General features: G+C 43.8%; 1 pseudogene; it reads left to right on the top strand.

Annotated features, from left to right (window-relative positions):
* The first annotated feature begins 127 nt into the window (after positions 1 to 127).
* LOC128111848 (nucleophosmin-like) lies at positions 128 to 6,447 on the top strand (annotated as a pseudogene).
* Positions 6,448 to 17,798: the final 11,351 nt, after the last annotated feature.

Genomic DNA, 17,798 nt, shown 5'->3' with positions numbered 1-17,798 from the left:
CCTCTGCCCTTTATTTCAGTCTAAATAATTCACCTAAGTTGGGTGGGGTTTTCAGACGGGAAGACAATGAGAGAAAGACAACACTGACCCTCCAGTAGGGAAAACGTGGCTTAAAAATAAAAATTTTAGTTTCATTCTGAACTACTTACAGAAGACACAAAATAACCCAGAGGTGAAACTTATGCCGGGTTTTGCCAGTTGGGCAAATGTGCCAGAAGCTGGACCTTGCTGTGGGATAGCTGCAGAGTTTCTGGATTTTAAGGTCAGGAGGTGGCCTTTAGAGAGTGGAACAAGCTAGGAACATGCTAGCGACAGCTGCTCTGGCCTCCAGAAGAGGATGAGACCCGGCTGAGACTATTGCAGTTACTATGATTCATCTGAAATGATTCCTGTAATCCCAGCACTGGGAAGACAGAAGCAGAAAGAAGTTGAAGGCTAGCCTAAGGAACAGTGTGAGACCCTGTGTCCTAAACAAAACCAAAACTCGGAACTAGTGAATGTAGTACTTTGTTCCAGCTGCCATAACAAAATACCGTAGCATGGGCAGCTCATACAATGGAAACATTTTCTAGAACTCCCCACACTGAGGTCTTAGCATGCTTGACGTCTCCTGCGGCCACGCCTTTGGTTTGCAGGTGGCCTCCTTGTCTTCGCAGATGTTTTTCAGTCCTTGTTTATCAGATGTGAAGGCACTATGCATGCTGCCAAACAGCAAACTTACCCTAAACACCCTGCTCCCACATCCTGAGGTGCCCGGGGCAAAGGCTTCAACATGAAATTTAGTGAGAAGGTTTTGGACAGTAGTACAAGCCCAGGAGCAGTGGAGTGCCATTTTTCCTAGTGACTCTGAGTGCCACTGCAGAAAGGCTTTGGCTTTTAATAAGACAGGAACTTGTGTTTGAATATGAATTTAGATTATTGAGGGCTGGCGATACAACTTTGTGGTATTTTGTCTAGCACATGTGAGGGTCTGGCTTTGACCCCAGCTTCACATATCAAAAAAATTTCTTTTTGTTTATTGTGGCAAAAGACAAAATTTGCTCTCTTGAACAGTTCCAGCTGACTCAGTGGTACATTTGTGTGTTTATAGTGTATAATCTACTGACAATATATTTATAATGCTATCTGTGTATTTCCAGGACTTTACATTATGAAACGGAAAACTATACCTATTAAAGAACTCCCACCAACTATGGCACATGACTGTAGTTCCAGCTACATGGGAGATGGAGGCAAAGGGGTCTCAAATTTGGGGCTAACCAGGGCTATATCACAAAACTTACCCATTCCCCTGTTCTCCCAGCCCAACCCCCACCATTCTTTCTGTCGTGTGATTCAGACGACTCATACTCATGTGCTTCACATAGGTGAAATCAGCATTGATCTCTGCCTGGCCTGATTTCTCTAAGCATATTGCCTCTGTTTTTTAATTTTTTAAAAGACTGCCCAAAGCGGGCTCAACTGATCCTCGTGCCTCAGCCTCCCAAGTAACTGCTTCCTTGGGTGTGCCAACACACACACACACACACACACACACACACACACACACACACACACACACACACACACTGCTGGTTTTTCTTTCTCACTATTGTAACTCAGCTGGCCTTGATCCCTCTCCTGGTTTCTGTAGGGTGATGAGTTGGATGACTAAAGCATATTTTGTTTATCCATTCATCCTGTGGCTTCTGAGGTTCAGCGGTCAGGAACGCAGCTGCTCCAATCACAGGTGGACAGAGCTCTTCAAGACCTTCCTTTAAATTCCTTTTTGAGGAAAAAGTGCTAGAGATGAAAGCAATGACTTTGGCGGAGCGGTGGTGGCGCACGTCTTTAGTCCCAGCACTGGGAAGGCAGAGGCCGGCAGATGGATCTCTGAGTTCAAGACCAGTCTACAAAGCAAGATCTAGGACAGGACAACCAGGGCTACACAGAGAAATCCTATCTCCAAAAACAAGAAAGGCGGGGAGGGGAAATAATGACTTTGAACATCCAGGAAAGTGTTCTACCACCTAACTATGCCTCCAGCCCTCCTGCTCTAATTTTTTTGAGTTTACACACAGAAAGGGAATTGCTGTTTGTATGATAATTCCATTCATTTTGCTTTTTTGGTTTTGGTTTTGGTTTTTCGAGACAGGGTTTCTCTGTGTAGCTTTGCACCTTTCCTGGAACTCACTTGGTAGCCCAGGCTGGCCTCTAACTCACAGAGATCCGCCTGGCTCTGTCTCCCAAGTGCTGGGATTAAAGGCGTGCGCCACCACCACCTGGCTCATTTTGCTTTTAAAAAAAATATTTATTTTTTGTATAAGAGCACTCTATCAACTTTATGACAGAAGAGGGCATTAGATTCCACTAGAGATGGTTATGAGCCACCATGTGGTTGCAGAGAATTGAACTCAGGACCTCTGTAAGAGTAACCAGCACTCTTAACCACTGAGCCATCTTTCCAGCCTTCATTTCACTTTTTTAAAAAGCATACTATGTAACCAAAGTTGACCTTGAGTTCCTGTTCCTCTTTCTTCCACCTCCCAAGTGCTGTACCATCATGTCCTTGATAACTTCTTTGCAGAACCCATATACACCCCATTACATGGTACATTCCCACCAATGGTGCACAAGAGTTCTGATGTCTCCATATCCTCACCTACACTTACTTGTAGGGTTTGGGTAATTATTGTTGGAGGGTTTTTGTTTGTTTGTTTGGGTTTTATTTTGTTTTTTGGTTTTTTGTTGTTTTTTTGAGACAGGGTTTCTCTGTGAAACAGTCCTAGCTGTCCTGGAACTCACTGTATAGACCAGACTGGCCTCAAACTCACAAAGATCCGCCTGGCTCTACCTTCCAAGTGCTGGGATTAAAGGTGTGCAACACCATCACCCAGCCATTGGAGGTTTTTGCTCTTTTAGGGGGCCTGCCACCCAGCTTCCAAATAAGTCACACACAGAGTCATATTATAACTTATTAATGCACGACCTTAGCTTGGCTTAGTTTCTAGCCAGCTTTTCTGTATTTTAGATTATTCTGTCTACCTTTTGCCTCTGGGCTTTTTCTTTTCTATTCCTAAATACCTCTCTTTGTTTCTTACTCTGTGGCTTGCTGTATAACTGGGTGGCTGGGTGGCTGAGTGGCTAGCCTCTGGAGTCCTCCTCCTTCTCTGGCTCCTTCTAGATCTCTTCTCCCAGATTTCTCCCTCTATATATACTCCTGCCTGCCAGCCCCACCTATCCTTTCTCCTGCCTCACTATTGGCCGTTCAGTTCTTTATTAGACCATCAGCTGTTTTACACAGGCAAAGTAACACAACTTCACAGAATTAAACAAATGCAACATAAACAAAAGTAACACACCTTAAATTATTCTAGTACAGGTAATATCTTTCATCACTGGTATGAAGTGGTCTTGTGGTTTTGAACTGTATTTCCTAATGGCTACTGGTGTGTTTAGCAAATGTTTTCTCCCATTCTTTGGGTTGCATTTTTACTATCAATAGCCTTTTTTTTTTTTAATGAATATGATGTTTTCCCTTCGTGCATGTCTGTGCATCACTACATTCATGCCTAGTGCCTACATCCATAACTCCTCTGGAACTGGAGTTATAGGTGGCTGTGAGCCACTAGTAGATGCTGGGAATGGAACCCAGATATCTACAAAGACAAGTGCTCTTAACCACTGATCTATCTTTCCCAGATTAATAATCTTTTGATATAAGAAAATTTAAATTTACATGAAGTTCAGTTTATCTTTTTCTTTCAACAACAGTGACTATGGTTAGGTTTTGGTTTGTTTGGGGTTTTATTGTTTTCTGTTTTGGTTTTGATTTGGTTTGGTTCTGGGTGTTTCGTTGGTAGGTTGGTTAGTTTGGTTTTATTTATTTTGGGGACAGGGACTTACTCTAGCCCAAACTGGCCTGAATCTCATTACATAACCTAGGCCAGCCCCAAACTACCATCAATCGTCCTGCCTTGCTGGGGAGGTAGGATCACACGTATGAGCCACTGTACTCAGCTAATCTGACTATGATTACATAGCACATATAACATGGCCAGGCTGGGAGAGAGACTCAGCAGAAAAAGCACGCGCCCCTTAAGAGTGAGGACTGGAGTTTGGATCCCCAAGAGCTCAAGGGAAAAACATGTCTGTAGTCCCAGTAAACAAGGTGGAGATATAGAGTCCCCAGAGCAAGCTGGCCAGCCACACTAGCCAAAATGGCAATCGGCAAATTCCACAGGAGGCCTGACCTCATGTGTAAGGTGGAAAGAGATTAAGGAAGATGCCTGCTGTCAACCATGAACCTTGACACACATGTGTACACATGTGGATGTATGCACATACACATGAACAAAACACTTTAATTTTTAAAAAATATAATTATTGCCCCTGTGTACAGTTTCAGGTTTTACATTTAGTTCTTCAATCCATTTTGAATTTATATTTTTCTTTCTTCAGTTTAAGTAACTTTGTATGTTATGGCTAAAGAAACTCCATTTAATACAAGGCATACATCTTGGTACCCACCAACGGTTTGTCTCTGACTCCAGTGCCTACAAGATAACCCAGTGACCCTGACTCCATGACCTCACCCAGAAATGTACATCTGTGACTATCTACTTGTTATGATCTGACTAACTGCTTTTTAGCTTCTGTCACTTGCTTATGAAGACACCCAAAGATTGTTTTGAGGTGCCTTAGCAACTTCTCTTGGCAGACCAGATCAGTTTTTTTGCTTCCTTGCATAGATATTGAAGGTCTTCATATGATTTCCCCTTTAAAAGTCCTTTCCCATTCAGCACTTGGGAGGCAGAGGCAGGTGGATCTCTGAGTTCAAGGCCAGCCTGGTCTACAGAATAAGTTCCAGGACAGCCAGGGCTACCCAAGGAAACCCTGTCTCAAAAAAAAAAAAAAGAAAAAAAAAGCCTGGCGTGATTCCGTCCTGCATGTCTGTTCTGAGGAGCAGTAGGCAGTTTCCTCCGTCCAACTTCTCTCACACCGAAGTGTGCGCCTCCACCTCATGGAAGACTCGATGGACATGGACACGAGCCCTCTCAGGCCTCAGAACTACCTTTTTGGTTGTGAACTAAAAGCTGACAAGGATTATCACTTTAAGGTGGATAATGATGAGGATGAGCACCAGTTATCACTAAGAACGGTTAGTTTAGGGGCAGGGCAAAAGACGAATTACACATCGTAGAGGCAGAAGCAATGAACTATAAAAGCAGTCCAATTAAAGTAACTGGCAACTTTGAAAATGTCTGTACAACCAACAGTTTCTCTTGGGGGCTTTGAAATTACACCACCTGTGGTCTTAAGGTTGAAGTGTGGGTCAGGGCCTGTGCACATTAGTGGACAGCACCTAGTAGCTGTAGAGGAGGATGCAGAGTCAGAAGATGAAGATGAGGAGGATGCAAAACTCTTAAGTATGTCTGGAAAACGATCTGCTCCCGGGGGTGGTAACAAGGTTCTGCAGAAAAAAGTAAAACTTGACGAGGATGATGAGGATGACGACGAGGATGATGAGGATGATGATGAGGAGGAGGATGATGAAGATGATGATTTTGATGATGAGGAAGCTGAAGAAAAAGTTCCAGTGAAGAAATCTGCACGAGATACCCCAGCCAAAAGTGCACAAAAATCAAACCAAAATAGAAAAGACTTAAGACCATCAACACCAAGATCAAAGGGTCAAGAGTCTTTCAAAAAACAGGAAAAAACTCCTAAAACACCAAAAGGACCTAGTTCTGTAGACGACATTAAGGCAAAAATACAAGCAAGTATAGAAAAAGGTGGTTCTCTTCCCAAAGTGGAAGCCAAGTTCATTAATTATGTGAAGAATTGCTTCCAGATGACTGACCAGGAGGCTATTCAAGATCTCTGGCAGTGGAGAAAGTCTCTTTAAGAAAATGGTTTAAACAGTTTGAAATAATTCCGTCTTACTTAATTTCTGTAACAGTTGATATATCTGGCTGTCCTTTTTATAATGCAAAGTGAGAATTTTCCCTACTGTGTTTGATAAATGTTGTCCAGGTTCCATTGCCAAGAATGTGTTGTCTAAAATGCCTGTTTAGTTTTCAAGGATGGAACTCCACCCTTTACTTGGTTTTAAGTATGTATGGAATGTTATGATAGGACATAGTAATAGTGGTGGTCAGATGTGGAAATGGTAGGGAGACAAATATACATGTGAAATAAACTCAGTATTTTAATAAAGTTAAAAAAAAAGAAGAGATTTAGCCAGGCAGGCCTGATGGTACACGCCTTTAATCCCAGCACTCAGGAGGCAGAGGCAGATAGATCTCTGAGTTCAAGGCCAGCCTGGTCTGCAGAGTGAGTTCCAGGACAGCCAAGGCTACACAGAAAAAAAATCCTTTCCCATACCTCTCCCTCACAGCAATCTCAAATTTGGCTCAGAGACTGTACATCCTGCTAACAGCTAATCAATAAATCTTTTAATTATAATTGTATGGAGTGTGTGGTCTTTTCCAGGGGTCACAAACTCTGTAACAAAACTTTGAGATGTTCACAAAGGTCCACTTACTTTTTTTTAAATCTCTCTCTCTCTCTTCCTTGTAGCTAAATGTTTTCCTGTGTCCTGCCTGGTCCACAGCTGCTCAGACCCAAGTAAACACACAGAGGCTTATATTATTTATAACTGCTCAGTCATTAGCTCAGGCTTACTACTAAGTAGCTCTTACACTTAAACTCAGCCCATTTCTGTTCATCTGTATGTCGCCACGTATTCCGTGGCTTTACCTATGTGCCATTACATGCTGCTCCCTGGATGGAAGGCTGGCATCTCCTGACCCAGCCTTCCTCTTCCCAGAATTCTCCTTGTCTGCTTATCCCACCTATATTTCCTGCCTGGCTACTGGTCAATCAGCATTTTATTTATCAAGAGAGCAACACATTCACAGCATACAGAACATCTCCTAGAACTTTCTCTCTCTCTCTCTCTCTCTCTCTCTCTCTCTCTCTCTCTCTCTCTCTCTCTCATTTCAGTGTGTGTGTGTATATTTGTTGAGTAGTGTTAGAAAAATGTTTGGGGGTTGCAAAGAAAGAGACTACCATTCCAATTGAAATGTCAGCACAAAGCAAACATTACTCTTCATCAAGAGGATGCTGTGATGCTATTCTTGGTTGTCAACTTGACTACATCTGGAATTAACTAAAACCCAAGAGACTGGGCACACCTGTGAGGGATTTTTCTTAATTAAATCATTTGAAATTGGAAGACCCACTTTTAGTCTGGATTTTTTTTTTTTTTTTTTTTGGTTTTTCGAGACAGGGTTTCTCTGTGTAGCTTTGCGCCTCTCCTGGAACTCACTTGGTAGCCCAGGCTGGCCTCAAACTCAGAGATCCGCCTGGCTCTGCCTCCCGAGTGCTGGGATTAAAGGCGTGCGCCACCACCGTCCCGCATAGTCTGGATATTTTGAGGTGGAAAGATCCACCTTTAATCTGGGCCACACCTTCTGCTGGCAGCCTATATACAGGACACGGAAGAAGGAAGCCCTTGCTCTTTGCCTGCTTGCCCTCTATCTCACTGGCAAGTTCATCCTTCACTGGCATTAGAGCCTGCTTCTTTGGGATTCCAGTGTATTCTGAAGACCAGCTGAGACGTCCAGCTTCGTGGACTGAAAAACTACTGGATTCTTGGACTTTCCACTGATAGACAGGCTTTGTTAGAATAGCTGGACTACAGCCTGTAAGCCACTCTAATAAGCCCCATATATATGTATACATAAACTAACATATATATTGTTTATTTGGCGACATTCTTTACTGGGTGTGAGAAAACACAAGGTACATCGGAACCCACTATAAGAGTTTTTATTAGGGAAGGGGAAGGGTGGAAGTAGTTAGGCCTACCGAAAGGAAAGGTGCCGGGAGAGAGAGCAGGGAGCGGTAGAGCCTGCTCTTTTATAGGTCGCCTTGTGAATGTGTATATGAGCTTACGTCATGAATGTGCATAGATTACATGACCACGCTGCGCACTGATTACTGATGACAGAGGACGTAAGGCCCTGGAGTGACTAAACATTTTGCCTGACTGCTGACAGCACATGCGCAGTCACGTGAGTCCAGAAGTGGCTAGGAATAATAACATTCTACACTTTTTGTTACTATAAAAAGTAAGAGGTTAGGGGTGGCAGGTTAACAGGAATGGGGGGGGCATGTCTCTTGGAGCTGCTTCCATCTGATTTGGTAGGCACTGGTTATTTTGGGGGGGGGGGGTGGGGAGGGGCTTTTCTTGAGATAAGTCAGATGTTCTGAGGTAGCTGATTGTCTTCCCTGCTGTTTTGAGCCCTGTGGAATCATCCAGCACTGCTTGGATCTGACAGCTTAGACTCCACGAGCTGCAGTGGATCGGACCTGTCCAGGTGGGTCCAAGCCAACTCCCACCTGGGTATATTTGATGGTCCTTGCGCCTCTGGCTCTGTGGCTGATGGTGGTCCTGTGACGGTTAGCTGAGTAGTTAATTAGAAATTTGAGTATGTTATTAGAGACACAGAGGGAAACTGATGAAGCAGATTGTGGTCAGTAGAGACTGGAGAACATGGAGGGGGAATCAGGAAGAAAAACATATGGGGTTCCCAATCCAGTGGGATTGAGTACAGCTATGGGATGAAACCTCATTCTTCTGGAATTGGAGACAAGGCAGTTGATCTCGATGTCCTCTGGAACTTAAGAGAGCAGGGCCCTGTTTGTGTCACTGTGTATGAGGAGGAATTACCCTGGGTTGGGGGTGCGGTAAAAGGCTGGGAGGAAGAGAGGAGCTACTGGTGAGGCTGGGGTCAGCGAATGGGGGGAGCAAATGAAATAGAAGCTCCTACCTTGGCTAAAAAAATTTCTTCCCATTAGGGGCACAGGGCAAGTTGGCATGACCAAAAATGTGTGGGGAACAAGGATACCCCTGAAAATACAATTAAGTGGTGGGGTCTAATGAGGTAGGTAAGACTGTCCACCTACCCTGACAATAGGGAGACAAGAAGGAGAAGTGGGTCCCCAAAACTCCTTCAGGACCAAGTAAGTGGCCCCGGTGTCCACGAGGAAGGAAATGGATCGCCCCAATACTGTAATGGCTACCTGAGGCTCCCTGTGGGAGATGACAGTTGTTGGGCCGGAGGCTGGGCACCTTCAATCATCCATGGCCAAGCCTAGAAACTCACCTCTAGGGTGGTCTGCAAACTTATCAAGGTAAATGCAATTAATTATCCTGATTCACCAATTGTGAAAGGCAAGGAATTTAGTGAATCTATGTATAAAACTTTTGACAATTTGTGGGAAAATTAAGAAAATGATGATGCTAGTTGATTGCTCCTAGTGTCTCTGGATAAATTGACCAATAAAAAGAATGAGCTCCAAGGTAAATTAATCAATATCTAGAACCTCAGGATAGATGATGAAGGACAATGATGGACCCCATGGTAAGGTAATGGACAATGATGGACCCCATGATCAGGTGATGAAGGACAACGATGGACCCCATGAGAAAACTGCCCCAGCTCCAGATGTGCACAGTCTAGAGGTTTCTAAGTATACCCTGGAAGGAAATCTTCTCTCCCTCAGCCACAGACCTTGAGTTGTGGAAAATCAAACTGAATTACAATGAAAATTCAAGTCCCAGCCCCAGAGTGTTGACAGTTAAAATATGGAGATGTGTGGGAGGACCCTACTTAGGCTGAGAACTTTGAACCCTCAGATTCTTGAGGGTTTATCTCACTTGAGAAAGCAGTCTAACTCTCTACCCTCAGCAGACATACTCCTCTCCCCACCTCCACCCCTGAAATATTGCCTTTCCACCTTTGACTGAGGAAATTAATCCTTCAATGTCTGCTAAACCAGCAGTGACTTTCTCTGAAGGAAATGTCAGGCAAGGCAAAGCAAGACTGATGTCCCTCAGGGCCCACCTACAGTTGCCTCTAGATCTATAACCAGAATAAAGGCTAAGCAGGCTCCTCAAGGGGAGGGATAAAGTGTAGTCCATGAGTAGGTATGCTATACTACTAACAGCTTAATGAATTTGCTAATTCATTCGAGCAGAAGTCTGAGGAATGTGCAGGAATGGATCTTAGGGGTGAGGGATAATGATGGAAGGAACATAAAACTGGACCAGGCCGAGTTTATTGATATGAACCCACTGAGGGAGATTCTAGGTTTAACGTGGAAGCTCACACAGCTAAAAACTGAATCAAAAGTTTGTTTGAATGGTTGGCTGAAGCATTTGTCAGAAGATGGCCTCCTGAAAATGAGTGGAGATGCCTGATATCTCTTGGCTTACGTCGGCAAAGGGATCTGAAGGCTCAGGGAAACTGCAATGCTAGTGTGAGTACTCTGTGTAAAACCTGATCCTCCACAATGGGCAGGTCCAGAAGACGTGCCCTTCACTGATCCTGTAAGACACAAAATGGTGAGGGGGCAGCAGCACATCTCAAGAGCTGTTGTCGTCACACCCTTGTCCTTGTGCCACACCTTACGGTCAGACGCGCTGCTGCTCAGTAGGATGAATTAAATGCAATGTGTTTAACGGGGCCTCAAAGTAGCAGGGCCAGGTAGCAGCAGCACTGAATCACTAAAGGCGAGGTGATCACAGTCACAGTAATAGACAGCATAGACAAAGCCATGTCCACAATGGCCTGAACCATAATGGGCAGTGTAAGTAAACTGCAAAAACTCTGGGTTTGGTGTCCCAGGTTTCCACACCAAAATATTAGTAAATTGATGGCTGAAACTGTAAGGAGACAGTTCAGCCCTGGAGCTACTCAGAACAAGAGCTCTGCCCTGAAGGTGTCCCGGACACCTGAAGCTGTTTAGCACAGCTCTGATGGCTGGGACTGCAAAGAAACAGCCCAACCTTGGAAAGGAAGGTTTTTTGACTTCTCAAGAGAGTCAGGCCTGGAACTGCTTCAGCAAGGAAGGGTATCCTGACTCTTCAGCAAAGTCAGGATATACCTGGTGTGATGGGGGATGGTTTCCCCCACAGGACACAGCAATCCTGCTCCTCTCCTAGACAGCCACAATCTCCGGCTCAGTGTTACCAGCTCTCTCTTGCTCAGTCCACTATGGGATGTCTTAGCAAGGCTCTTCTGTTCACCTCCCCCTTGCTCAGTCCACCATGGGACATCTTAGCAAGGCTCTTCTGTTCACCTCCCCCTTGCTCAGTCCACTATGGGACATCCCAGCAAGGTTCTTCTGTTCACCAGTCAATGAAAGTCTTCACCCAATACTCTTTTGAGAAAAAGGTTTATTTGGGAAGGAGGAGTCCAGGAAAGTAGCTGACTCTACCAGGGTGGAGAGAGCAGTTCACAACTGACCGGGCAGGGCGGTTTATGTAGGATGTCTAGGAGCAGAGTCAACTGTGATTGGTTAGTTTATTTTCTGCCCAGGGATTGGCCAGTTTTGTGAGCAAGGGGCAGAGATGGCCCTGATTTCAGGGCCAAACTGTGTTTCCTTCACTGGCCTTTCTTGGCTTTTTGACACTACCTCTAAGGCCAGGGTACATTTCTTTCACTGACTTACAAGTCAGTTGGACAGGGGCAGAGATGGCTCTGATCTGAGCTAAACTGTGTTTCTCTCACTGATGTTACTTAGCTTTTTGACACTACTTCTAAGGCCAGGGCACATTTCATTCACTGACTCTGATTCTAGGGGCCAGGAGTGTTTCTTTGGTACTGGTTTCAGAATCAGGGCATGTTTCCTTGGTTCATTTCTCTGGCCCAGGTCCCAAACTCAGGCTGTCTTTCTTTCCCTGGTCCTGAGCCCTAGGGCCAGGATTCTGCTGTCCTACTCTGTGATTGGTTGGTTTCACAAGTCAGTTGGACAGGGGCAGAGATGGCTCTGATCTGAGCTAAACTGTGTTTCCCTCACTGGCATTTTCTGAGCCATCCTTCCCTAATTCTGGGCTCCAGGGTCAGAGTGGATTTCTTTAACCAGCCCCTTTTCCCTACAGGCAGCACAGGCAAAGTCATTCTTATGATGTCATGACTCCTATCAACCTTTGGTACTGGTTAATCAATCATGGTTTTTCCAGGTATAAAATAGATAAGAAGCCTACTGCATCTGTGTAAGTGAAAAAGTTCTCAAACAAATGAAAGAAAGAATCTTAGCAAAAGGGAATCTCAGCCCTTGAACCAAGTTCCAGACTTGAGCAAGTTTGCAGACATTTGCAGACCCAGAACTCCTTGAATGAAGGGATGGCCAGGTTCCCCTAAGGAAGGCCCTTGACAAAATACCTAAGAGTTTTACTGTTAGCCTTTCCCCAGTCCTTCCCCGAGGGACCTACAGCCTTTCACATGGGTAACTCTACATTGGGGGAAAGGAAACAATCACTTTCCAGAATCTACTGGATACTGGTTCTGAATTGACGCTGATTCTGGGAGGCCCCAAGAAGCATTGTGGCCTCTAGTTAAAATAGGGGTTGGAGGAAGTCAAGTGATTAATGGAGTTTTGACTGAAGTCTTACTCACAGTAAGTCCCGTGGATCCCTGAATTTATCCTGTAGTTATTTCACCAGTTCCAGGATATATAGGGATAGATGTACTTAGAATTTGGCAGAAGCTGGGTGGCAGTAACACATGCCTTTAATCCCAGCACTTGGGAGGCAGAGGCAGGCAGATCTCTGAGTTTTTGAGGCCAGCCTGGTCTACAGAGTGAGTTCCAGCACAACCAGGGCTTCACAGAGAAACCCTGTCGCAAAAAACCAAAATAATAATAATAATAATAATAATAATAATAATAAAAGAAGAAGTTGGCAGAATTCCCACCTGGTTCCCTGACCTGTGGAGTGAGGAATATTGTGGTTGGAAAAGGCCAAATGGAAACCATTGGAATTGCCTCTTCCAGGGAAAATAGTGAATCAAAGACAAAATTGCATCCCAGGAGAAATTCCAGAAATTAGTGCCACTGTTAAAGACTTGAGAGATGCAGGGATGGTGGTTCCCACCACATGTCCTTTTAACTCTCTTATCTGGTCAGTGCAGAAGGCAAATGAATTGTGCAGAATGATAGTTAACTATTGAAAACTCAATCAAGTAGTGACTCTGATTGCAGCTGTTGTACCAGATGTGGTGTCCTTACTTGGACAGATTAGCACATCTCCTGGTACATAGCATGCAACTATTAATCTAGCAAATGCCTTTTCCTCAGTACCTGCCCATAAGGACCACCAGAAGCAATTTGCTTTCAGTTGGCAAGGACAGCAGTATACATTTACAGTTTTGCCTCAAGGATATATTAAATCTCCTGCCCCGTGTTCTAACTTAGTTAGAAGGTATCTTGATCATCTGTCTCTTCCACAAAACATCACATTCATGCACTGTATTGATGCACACTATATTGGTGTACCTTATGCTGACTGGACCAAGTGAGCAGGAGGACTTATTGTAAACACATGTGCCCATTAAAGGCTGGGAAATAAATCTAACCAAATTCAAGGGCCAGAAGCTGAAAATTCACCTCAGTGAAATTTCTAGGCGTCCAGTGGTGTGGGGCATGCAGAGATATTCCTTCTAAGGTGAAAGATAAGTAATTGCACTTGGCCCCTCCCACCATCAAGAAAGAAGCACAATGTTCAGTGGGCCTATTTGGATTATGGAGACAGCATATTCCTCACTTGGGTGTGTTGCTCAGGCCCCTATACCAAGTGACATGGGAAGCTGCTAGCTTTGTGTGGGGCCTGGAACAGGAGAAAGCTCTTCAACAGGTCCAGGCTGCTGCACAGGCTGCTCTACCACTTGGACCAAATGATCCAGCAGACATGGTGGTACTTGAGGTGTCAGTGGCAGATAGGGATGCTGTTTGTTGCCTTTAGCAGGCCCCTATAGGCCCTTAGAGGAGACCTTTGAAATTTTGGGGCCAACAACTACTCTCCCCTTGAGTGACAGCTGTTGGCCTACTATTAGGCCTTAGTGGAAACTGAAAATTTGACAGTGGGCCACCAAGTTACCACAAGACCTAAGCTTCTCATGAACTGGGTATTACCTAATCCATCAAGCCATAAAATGGGATGTGCACAGAAACAATACATTATCAAATGGAAGTGGTATATATATATATATATATATATATATATATATATATATATATATATATATACTTAGACCCAAGCAAGTCTTGAAGGCACAAGCAAGTTACATGAAGGAGTTATCCAAATGCCTCTAATCACAGCCCAAGAAGAGCCAGCTTCCAGACTGCAGACAGGGCTCAAAGGGAAAGTCCACAGCATAGCACAAGCTTAGACTTTTATCTGAGGGGTGTTAGGAAAAATAATCTCATGTACTCTCTTGATGGTCTCATTTCTTTGTTCTCTCATGTTTTTCTTTCTTGTTGCTCCAACCCTCTCATGTCTTTTTACAGTTTATATATCCCAACCAACTTTTTCAGCAATGTGAGAGTTCTAATTATCCAAGAACACCTGCAGCCCTCATTTGGGGCTACAGAGTCAAATCATTTTCTGTAGCTTTGGCTAGTCAGAAGTTATTTTCACAAATTGAAGTTAGGAATGAGTGAAGGACTTAATCATTTGCCAGCTAGCAATGATTGAGCTGTTTTGTGCTTATGACCTAGCCAGATAGCTAAGTATGTACTTGTGGACTAAGATAGGGAATGTTTATCTAAAAAAACATTATCAAGTCACCTGGCCTAATCTAAAGCTACTTTGAAGTTTTTTTTTTTTTTTTTTTTTTTGGTTTTTTTGAGACAGGGTTTCCCTGTGTAGCTTTGCGCCTTTCCTGGAACTCACTTGGTAGTCCAGGCTGGCCTCGAACTCACAGAGATCCACCTGGCTCTGCCTCCCGAGTGCTGGGATTAAAGGCGTGCGCCACCACCACCCGGCTACTTTGAAGTTTTATATCAGCTAATAGTGTACCGCTATCTTGGCAGCTGGGGAAATTTAATTATTTTCCTATGTCAACCTGAGCTGTGATCTAAAGCAGGTCCTAAGTGTCTCATAGTCCTCTTGGAACAATAGGCTTTAGTTATGAAACACATCCTAGTATATTTTTATTCATCTATGCCAATAGACAATACAGCTTAAGGAGAAATCATCTTTCTGACAATCCACAGAATTAAATGCCCAGTAAATTGAGATGTAATCATGAGATAGACGTGCTACAATACAGGTAGTGGGGGACTCCCCACACCAAATATATTGTAGCAGCAAGCATACAGGGATACAACAGCAAAATCCATTCTGGAGGCTGTATTCTCCCAAGCCTTGCTTAAGCGAGACATACCCATCAGAGAGTGTTTCTTCTAGTGGGCTGACACCTGAATTTCAATTGCCCCATGCTGTTCCTCTGATGCTGCCACTGGATACTGGCAGCCTATGTTTTCTATTTCCATTTTCTGTTTTTTGTTTTGTTTTGTTTGTTTTTCGAGACAGGATTCCTCTGTGTAGCAGCCCTAGCTGTCCTGGAACTTGCTTTGCAGACCAGACTGGCCTTGAACTCACAGAGATCCACTTGCCTCTACCTCTCAAGTGCTAGGATTAAAGGTGTGTGCTACCACACCTAGCTCTATGCCCATTTTCAATGCTGTCTGCTACCAAGCATGACCTGTAGCCTCATGGGGTGTGCCCTATGATTAGTTGAGTGAGGAAGAGAAGACTAGGGCCTGGTTTACTGATGGTTCTGCATGCTATGCAGATACCACCCAGTAGTGGACAGCTGCAGCATTATATTCCCTTTCTGGAACAACCCTGAAAGACACCAACAAAGAGAAATCTTCACTATGGGCAGAATTTGGGGCAGTACACATGGTCATACATTTTGTTTGGAAGGAGAAATGGTCAGATGTGTGACTGTTCACTCATTTATGGCTGTAGCCAATGGATTGGCTGGATGGTGTGGGACTTGGAAAGTTGTTAGGAAAGAGTATGTCTGGAGTGCAGGAGATCCTTTAGGGCATCTTGTGGTGCTACAGTGTCCTATGATTAAACTTGATGGGAAAGTACAACAACACATCCAGGCAGGATGATGACAAACAGCACAGACCCTTCAGGAATGGCTCACTCCACCAGGAAAACAGCCAAGACCTGCTGAGGTGCTTGCTGAGGGTGGAGAAATACAGAATGGGTAGTAGACAAAAGTATTATAAATATTATAAATACCTAGCTAAGGCCACATGACAGTTGCAGAAACCATGCTTATAATTGACATGTTTTGTCATATTTTATTAAGAATGTGTTTGTGCAGATATTTGTGTTTTCTTTCCTCAATTTATCATGTAATTTTTAAGCATTCTCTAGAAGAACATAACTTATAGAATGAATATCTCTGCGTGTGTGTGTGTGTGTGTGTGTGTGTGTGTGTGTGTGTGTGTGTGTGTGTCTGTGGTATTAGAATGGCCTTCAGGTTATGGTACAACTAATCTAATGGTTGACTATGAACAGAAGGTCCAAGAATTCAGTAGTTGTTCAGTCCATGAGGCTGGATCTTTAGTATATAACCAGAATCCTTGAAGAAGTGGGCTCTAATGCAGGTGAAGGAATGGATTTGTCAGCGAGAGTGAGAGCAAGCAGGCAAAAAGAGAGAGAACTTCCTTTTTCCATGTCCTGGATATAGGCTGCCAGCAGATGTAGTCCATGTTAAAGATGGATTTTCCCACCTCAAAGATCTGGACTAGAAGTGGATCTTCCCACTTCAAATGGTTTAATTAAGAAAAAATCTCTCACAGGTAAGCCCAGCCATTTGGGTTTTAGTTAATTACAGTGTAGTCAAGTTGGAAGCCAAGAAAAATTTTGACAGCCAAATAAAAAGAAATTACAGATGTAGTCAAGTTAACAGAGATCACATGTAATGTAACATCAAATGAGAGAATATAGAATGTCCCTCACTTAAGGGACATTGCAACACTTTCTAAAATTTATAATGCATTTGCAGCTATATGTTGGATAGTAATGTTAGGCATAATTATGACCTGGTTATTGTTTTCATTTGGAAATTAAGTATGGCATAAGGAAATATGATTGTGTGTCAACTTGACAGGGATAGACTTGTGACTTAGTAGCCGGTGTTGGTTTGAACTTCTAAGTGGGAGCCCGTTCTAGGGTTCCTCGTGGCTTTACCCAGCAGGTCCGCATAGAGGATGATTAGGACCACCGGCCTGAGTGCAGGTGTCTGAGATGGTCTGCACTTGGCTGTGCTGGGGGAGGAGGTCTTTTGCTCCACCCCTTGGCGTCTCTATAAAAACCCTGGACAGAAACAGTCGGGGCCCGTTGGAATAGGTTCCAGGCCCTCTCGAGGCTATCCTTTATTTTCTATCTGTTTATCTCCACGATATTCTCTGCAATAACTCCTTCTATCTAATATTTCCTGCTGCTCACACTCAAGAAAACTCTGGGGAACTGTGGGGGTGGTGGGTAAACACCCCACAGAATGGCGCCATGAACAGGGACTAAAGAAAAAAGAAAAAAGGGACTAAAGAAAAAAAAGGGGGGGACTAAAAAAAGGGACAAAAAAGGGGGGACTAAAGACAAATGAACAGGGACTAAAGACAAATGAACAGGGACTAAAGATAAAGGAAAATAATAGTTTTATTAGAGTTTTTGGCAAAAGTGTGGGTCAGCCCTGCCAGTGGAAAGGCATGCCGGTGTTATGGAAAATATATATATATATAATATATATATTGAGAGGCAGGGGTTTTATCCTTGAGAGAAAAGGAAAGCGTACTGGAAGGATGTCCGATGCTGCAGCGAAATTCTCTTCTGTCAAAATTTTCTTCTATCCCTTTCTCAATTTCTATCTGTGAAAAATATAAGGTATAGGGTAGTAATAGAGTGTTGGAAAAACTTAGAAGTGTAAGATCGTGTAGGA

This window comes from Peromyscus californicus, unplaced genomic scaffold, assembly GCF_007827085.1.
Source record: "Peromyscus californicus insignis strain IS unplaced genomic scaffold, ASM782708v3 Scaffold_16__1_contigs__length_79575227, whole genome shotgun sequence".
NCBI lineage: Eukaryota > Metazoa > Chordata > Mammalia > Rodentia > Cricetidae > Peromyscus > Peromyscus californicus.
This window is presented reverse-complemented; position numbering and strand designations above follow the sequence as displayed.